Raw genomic sequence first — 9155 nt, forward strand, 5'->3', positions numbered from 1 at the left:
AGAAAATTACCAACAACAATAAAAACTCTGTAGTTAAGAAAAACACACTTCTGTATCATTAGAAATATTCTAATGGTTATATTTGGTGTAAGGAACTAAAATAAACACTAAGCTTTATATACACAATGATTTGTTCTGACTCCTAGCGGGCCGTCCTCCTCAGGGAGTAGCGTATCACTGAATAGTAATTTGTATCTGTCCCGGGACTTTCTTCCACCCTGTATATATTTGTTATTTTATAATCAGTTTTTGTCAATTGAATGACCTAGAAGCAATCTGTACAAACGCTAACTATTATATACTTTCTTTTTCAAATTAATAATATGTGTGTACACTATTGACTATACACTTAGTGCAGAATACAATCAATGGTGTTACCTTTACAAACATGCCTGTCCTCGGCTTACACATACGATTTACAATGCGATCGTTCGTGTGGAGTTTCAGAAGGTGGGTTTGACGATTGATTCTAGAGCTTTCTGCCAGAATAGTACCGTATAGGAGTATGTTACACCGGGGATTTTCCTCTAACAGACTCCTCTTCTCACTCATAATATACTGTATACTGAAACTAGACTGTAAAGTCTCCAATAATAGAAGCTAACCTACGAGATATTACATGATTCCTCTGGTAATCTTCATGTATGATTTTGATTCGAGTTGGATTTTTAGTTCGAGTCGAGACGAGACGGGATTTTTTAATTCTCACAAAAATTCGAGACGGGATTTCACTTCTCATACATAAAGGTAAATTCGGATAATGCACGTTCGACATTTTAACCTGATTTTTTAACATTTTAAAAAACCTACTGATTTATGATAGATGACTGGTTACATAAAAAAATAGAAGACAAGAATATTTAAAAATTTGTATTTAAAAACATTAATAAAAACATCAGTATAAAAAACAATTATTAATTAGGCCTACTTTATTAAAAATTATTCTTCCGCGTAGGAAACGTGGTGATATCAGTTAGGATATAGTTCAACTTTGAAAAATACAAAATTTATCAGTCTGAAACATCAGTCTTACTAGTTAAGTATCAAGTAACAATTTTTCAGTCTTATGTTATTTTTAGAATGATTTTGGAGTGACTTGTTTTGGCTATGTTTACAGTGGTAAAACATGTCTCACATTGCTTACACTTAACAAAACTTCTCATCAATTGCGATATCAAAAGAAAAGATGAAACAATTAAAGCAATATTTACATGTAAAATATTTATTAAAATAAAAATGCTGATCAAGAAGTTATTTAAAATAAAAACGCCTTCGCAACGGTAACGCAACAACGACGCGCTCCCGTATTGCGGGTACTGCATTGACTTTATGCAAGCGTTAACGTGTTTTTTTTATAATCTCGTCTCAAAAAAAGTCTCGATCAAAATAAAATCTTGTCTCATAGAACGAGATTTAAAATTTCCCAAAATTTTCTCTAAATTTTGAGACCCGTCCATCTCTAATTTAGAACATAATTAATTTTTAAAACAAATGTATTGATTAGTTAAATCTCAGAGTAATAAAACAAAACCATACTAGTATTTGTTTTATTACTCTGAGGTTAAATCAAAACATCGGTTAACAGCATGCAACCATTTTTTTTAACATCGATTTCATTACTTCATCGTACAATAAGATGATATATACCTTGTTCCGGTTATGCTTGTGTATATTTTAAGCCAGAGATCTCTAAAAAACCCAACGTGCGAAAATGAAAAAGTAATATGTAGAATATTATTTATTTAAGCATTAAATGTGCATATTAACATATTATAATAACTTAAGTATAATACTTTGGGATACATAAATAATGTTTACATGGCCATCTGATGTGATTTTAAATCCTCCTTTGATCCTTCGACCTTTGATACTTCCTCATGCACTTTTTGGAGAACAAGTTAAGAGATTCTTATATTATCATGTAAACGTTTGTATTCTTTTAAGCACGATTATTGTGTTGTTGTTTTCTTTTGTATACGATTAAGGTTTAAAGCATTCGATCATGGAAGTAGCTGGCCGCAGGATAAATGGTTTTGAATAGTATATCAATACTGTACTAGTACGACATATAATTTTTCAATACTCAAAGTAGGGAGCAGCTCTGAACCATGTATTTTCTCTAAAGAAACATTACAAATATAATGAGATTGGAAACCCAATATTACTTTACTTTCTAAATGTTTTTTGATTACTGTTGCAATTTTCCCTTAAGAAATAAATATGAGTACGTAGTATTAAATATAAAACGAGTGCAGTAATAATTTAATTTTTCGGACAACATGTATGTTTTGTTAAGTTTTCTTAAAGGTCTGGATGCGATTATTTTTCAAAATAATTTTGTATCAATCGTAAATTTTAAACATAATTTGGATAGTTTATTTAAATTCCGTACTTATCAGTTCCCCTTCTTACCCAAAACGTTTGTATGGCACTCGTGCACGAGTGCCATAAAGCATCGTAGTTGTTCAGGCACGACGGTTCTCAATAAAATACGTAAGATTAGAATCTACAAAATTGGGATAGTATTTTTTACCATAAACTGTTTGAAAATCGTTTTACGTACACTCTTGCTGCTGTCTGCTAAAATTGTTAGTAAAAATTGAAGTTTAAATTAATTCCATCTTGGAAAAATAGAATACAAGTTTACTAAAATTGTATTTAAAAGGTTTGGCGGTGTTAAGGATAATACTGCAAAATAATATCATAAAGGTTAGGCCTATAGTGTTAAACTAGATGGCTTTCATGCGGTTACTAAATTAATTAATCACTGATGAACAGTAGTACTTATGTAGCATTTTAGTTTCCCCCACTGAAACTTTGTTACTGTACTCATAGCATAAAGAAGTGGCGGGTGGTCAACGACACAGTGAAGGCGCAAAACTCTAGAAGAATAGAAGAATACTCTAGCGGTCTACTACTAGTAGATTGATCGAAAACTTTAAACATATGGTGTCAGATATGTAATGACTCACATTCTACTCTTGTTATGAAATACTTTACCTCTGGTAACCAATGTAATGATAGCATTTACTGCAGCTGACATTAAATACAAATTGAGTAGCTATTATTTTTTTAGTGACCCATTAATTATTGTTTACTTTGTTTCTATCCTACTTCTTCTTTGGCATACCACCTCATTTCCACGTTTTGTAGTGTTATCTGCCTCGATTCTCCTTGAAACGTGAAATAGGGTTCAGTTTCAACTAACTTCAGAAGTCAAAACCATCTGTAACATTTTCTTTACAGTTTTAATGGTACAGGAAAAAATAAAAACATGTTTTATGATGAGTATTTAGTCCCTTTTGATGTCGCATCTCCTTATCCAAGTGTCCCAATGCCTATACGAATTGTTTGTTTAAGAAATTGATAATTTATCTAAATTTACCAAAAGAAAAAAATCGAGGAATATTTAACACTGATGAACCTATGGATGTCACAAAACACCTTGGGGTATAATAAATAAAATAATGATACTTTTTATACACAAACTGAAGGAACAGCTATGGCAAATCCATTATCACGTTTTGAAGCAAATATATTCATGAGTCATTTAGAAACCAAAGCAAAAGAAGTAACTACATATTTTCTAAGGACCTGGTTAAGGTACGTAGACGACAGATTTGCAAAGTTTGATCAAAAAGAAAACCTTAATGATCTTGTCAAAAAGTTTAACTCATTTTATCCGTCTAAAGTTGAAAAATAAAAAATATATTCTAATCCTACGGAGTTATAAAAAACTAGAATTTGACAGTTTCAGAAAACCAACCCACACCAATAGGTTAATTACACAAGATCAGATCATCACCCTCCAGACTAAAAAAGATCGGATTTCAACTCAATGCTTTATTGCCTCTTAAATATTCCACTGTCTCAAGAAAATTATAACAAAGAACTAAAGTAGTTTACGCAACGATCGCGTGAAGATAGCTTTTAAGACACGAGTAGAAAGTTAAAGGTACGAGCCTTGGTGACTTAAAAACTTCTACGAGTGTCGATCCGTGGGTTGCGTAAAACTACTTTACCTACCACCGTTTTTTTTTTTCATTACTAACAATCACAACTCATAACGTCTGAGGCAAAGTTTTCGTTTATAAACTTTCATTGACACTGATTGTGCTGCAACGACTGATTGTACCAAACATACACTCATTGTATAATCAAATAAATTGGCCGTAACAGCTGAGAAGTTGACGTTCGAAGCATTACAATTTTACTGTTCTACATTTTTTATATGATATCTAGGATGGTAAGTAGGTGTTTAAAATGCAAAATGCACAATTCTCCCCCCTCCGCGCCCACCGCCATATTGGAAAATACGAAAAAACTGTACTGTCTAGAGATTGTTTCTAGGACTTGTAGATACAAAAATATTCAATTTTGCCAAATTTCTATATTTAAATCGCTGTAATTCAGTAATGGCCTATTCTAGGAAAATAAGTATCACAATCAAATTTATAGAGAATTTAACTTTAATTTATAATGAGAAATACTGTAATAATCTTTACAAACATTTAAAAAATAATTAAACTAATAACTAATAATATAAAATAACTAACATATAAGAACACTTATTACTTTAGCTCCGGTCGATTAGTAGGGGGTGAGAGAATTAAGGAGTCTTCATTGTCCTCCTCAATATAGGAGTTAGTAGATCGTCGTCGTCTTCGTCGTCGTCGTCGTCTTCGTCGTCGTCTTCGGCGTCGTCTTCGTCGTCGTCTTCGTCGTCGTCTTCGTCGTCGTCTTCGTCGTCGTCTTCGGCGTCGTCTTCGGCGTCGTCTTCGGCGTCGTCTTCGTCGTCGTCTTCGTCGTCGTCTTCGGCGTCGTCTTCGGCGTCGTCTTCGTCGTCGTCTTCGTCGTCGTCTTCGTCGTCGTCTTCGGCGTCGTCTTCGGCGTCGACGGCGACTTTCCTGTTGCATTCTTGGCTACCACACACTTTGCAAAGGGCGGAACAATTTAGGTCCTTTCTAGTAGGCCTTTCTACAGCCACACGCCCCCAAACAGCATGTTGTTTTACAAATTATTATACACATATTATAGGAAATTTAACTGTTTACAACATTTAAATTACTTATTTTTCAATTACTTATATTAAATGAATCTTTAAGGTGGGATGTTTGAAATTTAACACCTCCTCTCACCAGTGGATATTTGTAAGGGGAATAGTACCTGCATCATACCCAATGAAAAAATAAACCCATTCTTTTAATTTGTTTTGTTTGTTTTTCAGCCCCACATCAAACGGTTGGCCTAAAAAATAGAAGCATTTCGTCGGTAATTAAATTCTCTATAAGTTTGATTGTGATACTTGTTTTCCTAGAATAGGCCATTACTGAATTACAGCGATCTAAAGCTAAACATTTGGCAAAATAGAAAAAAAAATGATTTTTTTGTTTTTTAATTGATAATCTTTGTATCCATAAGTCCTAGAAACAAATTGTTAATGTTATAGGAAATTTAATTGTCTACAACATTGATGTTACATATTTTTCGCTAAATCGCACCAAAACGGAGATATAGGCGAAAATCTCTAGAAAGTACACATTCGATTTTTCCAATATGTTGGCGGGCGCGAAAAGGGGGAGAATTGTGCATTTTGTATTTTAAACACCTACTTACCATCCTAGACAACAAAATTTAGAACTACCGGACCATGTAATACAAACCCCTACTCACTGGACTAAATCAGCTGTGCGTTATATTGGGCACGTTCTGGGAACATGTATTCATCAACGCATGCACCGGTGCAGTTGATGCTGTGACTTTACCGATAGCACCCCAGGTCAAGAGTCATGGGATCCCAGAACTATTTTAGAGGGGAGTTAGCCGTTGCATATCGGATTGTCATTTAGACATCAACCTACTATTTACTTTATAATATTAAAATTTAACAAATTTTCCTCAAATAATAAATTATTTATATATTATTCACTTACTAGTAATATAATCCATCAAACTGATAAACAATTGATAATTTATTTGATGGACCCGCCATCTTGCTTTAGTTGTAGACTTTTGTCCAATAAACTGACCAATCAGAAGCCACTGGTGTATTATGCACCGTACAATATCTCAAAATACGAAATAGCTGTCTACTAGGTAAACTCATCGGTCTCCTGAGGGATGCGGAATACTGCACCCGGAAAACCACCCTCTTCCCAGGTGAAACGTGACAGCACAAAAAGTCTTTTGTATCTACTATAGCGTACAAACACACTTACACACACACACACACACACACATACACCAACTCTTCTTCTATAGATAGATTTTAGTAAAAATGCAATGAGACAAATTATTGGATTCGCTTAGTCTGCAGGTTTGTTGCGGCGGGACTCCCATATCGGGGTGTAACTATTCCCCTCCATGAAATCAATGTTGAATGGAGATCGTACAGTAATCGAGGTATAATGATTTGTGTTCAAAACCATTGGCAAGGCACTTCAAGCAACATCTACGTTCAAATTCAAGTCTCTAAAATATATTATGATTTAAAATTCTCTAATAAAATATATGAAAATATCGACTGGTTAAGAGCGGAATAACGCATTAAAAGCGCATCAGTAAAAAGTAGGACATCCACTGGTGTAATTGAAGTTGAGCAGTCTTGGGGGCGGGTCGCAACCGTAGGGACTATTAATGCTGCAAATGAAGGTTCAATTAACAACTGTTATTTACAGTTTTGCGGTGCAACTGACTCGGAGCCGTGGGTCAAGTGTGGAGTGATTCCTGTGGCGTGGTGATGGCCGCTAAGAACAGTGATCGGCGCTGAAGGACGGCATTCTCCAAAAATGAGAGGCTACAAACCAAATTACAGCGGCGACCGGTTGATGGCATGATGCCTCGCTGCGAAACGTAACCGCACTTCCGCCTTCTCACACATAGGATACAATGGACCCTTGGTAACAGATAGTGAGTATTCCTCGATCACATGCTAGGCTAGGGTCAACAGGGTCATACTTAACTACAAAATAGAGGGCTTTGGGGTAAAACAGTCTTATATTACGTGAGTAGTGTGCATATGTAATACGGTTTGATCCCAAAGGCCTCGATATCGTAGTTAACGTAACAGATATGTTGACATGTAAATGTTCGAAGACGATATATTCTAAACGGTACTGTATACCTAATCCATCTATACCTATCTATACCTAACAAAAATAATTGGTCTATAGACTGTGATTAAACTTTATGAAAAGCTTACCACTCAATGTTCTACAGGTTCAAGTAAACCACCAGCCCTAAATGGTTGGTTATTATTACTCATCATGTGTAAAGCGACAATAATACCCTTAGGCTATACTTAACAAAAATAATTGGTCTTGTAGGAGCTTGCAGGCACATATTATAAAGTTTGGACATATTTATAACTGCAAATGCCAAAAGTGTTAATTTGGGAAGTTTCATTTAGTCTTGCATTCAAATTTAAGTGATGATCTGAAGTTCTATATTGGTTATACGAATTCCAGATTCGTCACTAAATTTCTTTTATTCTATGCTATAACTATTTTATCATATTTTAGGATGATATAATTCTCACATTTATATTATAACTATTTCAACTAGCTCTGAGGTCATCAACCTCCCTGTAGTTCTGTAGTTGCAGTCTACAAAGCTTGGGTTATGAGTAATGGCTCGGGTCACACCGTCAAACTGGTTTCAAACCTGTAGCATGATGATATAGTTGAACCATAATAATAAATAAATTAGCTCACAGGAAATTTACAATCGCAAAAAACCTCAGTGGGTTGAGACGGCTCGGACTGAAATCAATGAGGCTGGTATTCCTAGTTCTATTTCCTCTTACTGTTGCGAATAAGATGTTAGGTGCTTTTTAGGTTTTGAGACAAATTTAAAATCGGACCTTTTGTTTTTACGGGTTGTCCGTTCAAATCTTGGCCGCGTTGTGTTTCTTACTCCACGCACTACTATTATAATAGTAGTAAAATAATATGTAAAGGGTGTCCCGGAACTCTTTAGAACCCTTTTGTATATTTGTTCCTTAGGTAAAAACAATGCAAAAACGCCATATAAACATGGGTCTAAGACTGGGTCTAAGATGCATGGTTTTCTGTCTGTGTGTCTGTATGTGGTTTTCACAAATGAATCCATAACGTTCGAATTCCTTGAGTGATAGACTTGAAACTTGGTACGTAGTGACAGGTAAGGCAAATCTTTGCAAAAAGTATCAGGTTTATAAATTGCACCAATCCAAAAGGGCTGCCATTTAAAAATTTTTTCTTAAATAACTGAAAACCGTGATTTAAAAAAATAAAATACTTTAATGTTATTATTTTTCTACATCCTGTATACAAGAAGGTAGCAAAATATGTTAAAAACTGTGTCATTTTATAAGCTTGCCAACCATATGCTACACTATTTAGATCTGACTTTGTTTATTTTACTGGTTTGAATACTAGAAAACACATGCAAACTTTTACTGTTTTACGTTTTTACTGTTTAAACTGAAACAAAAATACAGTATAAGTTTTGCTTAATACATGCCTACTATCTTAGGTTTAAAATGTTAAAAACCCCGTGTTTTAGAGTCTTCAAACCACTAAAGCGAACATAAGCAGAATTAAACCTCAATAGAAGTGTAGCATATAATTGAAAAACTTACAAAATGGTGCAGATTACAACATATTTTGCTACTTTCTTGTATACAGGGTGTAGAAAAATGCAATCGACCAATGTTTTTTTTTTACCTTTTATCAATTACCTGAACTTTATACCTTATATTAACAAAAAACCAATAACTTTATTGGAGCTTTAGTTTACGTTTAAATTTGAAGTGTAGTTTACGTTTCAGGTGTAAAATGGATTGGTTCGTATGTATTTTTGACATAATGAGATATAATGAGAATAGTTAAAGAAAAACGTTTTAACCAGACACAAGATCGTGTATTAAAGGTAGTATCACACATTTAGTTTAAAAGAACTTGATAACCTAACTATTTACTATTAAATTTCCACCTCATGACATTTGATCCCCATAAACATCATTGACATGGATTCCAGAGCTCAGAGTAGGAATGGATCCGAAAGCTAACCCAAGTTTGGGGAGAATCGTTAGAAACTCGAGTTTTTATATTACTGTAACCTTTCAGCGGTGTTTTTCTTTTGAACCCACCTCACTCTCCATCTGACGCATGGAT

This window comes from Macrosteles quadrilineatus, unplaced genomic scaffold (assembly GCF_028750875.1).
Source record: "Macrosteles quadrilineatus isolate MER2022 unplaced genomic scaffold, UCM_ALF_1.0 Scaffold_302__1_contigs__length_110123, whole genome shotgun sequence".
Lineage (NCBI taxonomy): Eukaryota > Metazoa > Arthropoda > Insecta > Hemiptera > Cicadellidae > Macrosteles > Macrosteles quadrilineatus.